Genomic DNA, 783 nt, shown 5'->3' on the forward strand with positions numbered 1-783 from the left:
TCGGTAAGATACATTGTTGCACAGGGCTTAAGGAAAGCATGAGTAAGAATGCTTCTTTTTTATAGGGCCCTGGACTGTCTGCTTAAGCTCTGACTCTTTCATTTTCTCCTGTATTTAGGAGAACATGGTTGTCAGGGAAAGGGGTGGAGAAATCATTTTATAACCTCTTTCTGCTGGGAAGGGCCATAGGCCTTAAATTGTTGAGGCAATATATTATCCTTAGCTTTATATAGAGGGTCTCTGATCTAGGGGCCCTGAGTAACAGCAAGAGGAGGCAGTGGAAACTGCAGGAGCATGAATAATCATTTGTAACTTAAATGTCTAAGCCATTTAGATACAAAAATCATTAATAGTTACAGACATAAAAAGCAAACAGCAAGAATAAGATGACTGCAATTATTACAGTCAAGATAGTTTTCCACCATTTGGAGATAAGCCGCTATTTGTTTGCATGAAACTGAAAGTCTTTGAACTCTAAATAAATGATGAAGTAAAGTAGAAAAATGATGGGGCTTTCCAGCCGTTTGACCGTTGTCTTGGTACTTACCGACCTCAACAGGTCCCAACTTCAACAGGTCCGGAGTCACTCCGTCCAAAATGTCACGTATACTGGTTTCCTGTTCGGGCACTACTTGTTGCGGTCCTTTAATGGACTGGAACCTGGTGGTCCGGAGTCGACGATAAGAAAGCAAAAGAAAGAGGCTAGTGTTCCCTGGGTTATGCAGAGAACAAATAAAGCCCTAGGACAGGGCTTGTACCACTCATGGAGGCACAGGGCATCCT

This window comes from Ovis canadensis, chromosome 18, assembly GCF_042477335.2.
Source record: "Ovis canadensis isolate MfBH-ARS-UI-01 breed Bighorn chromosome 18, ARS-UI_OviCan_v2, whole genome shotgun sequence".
NCBI lineage: Eukaryota > Metazoa > Chordata > Mammalia > Artiodactyla > Bovidae > Ovis > Ovis canadensis.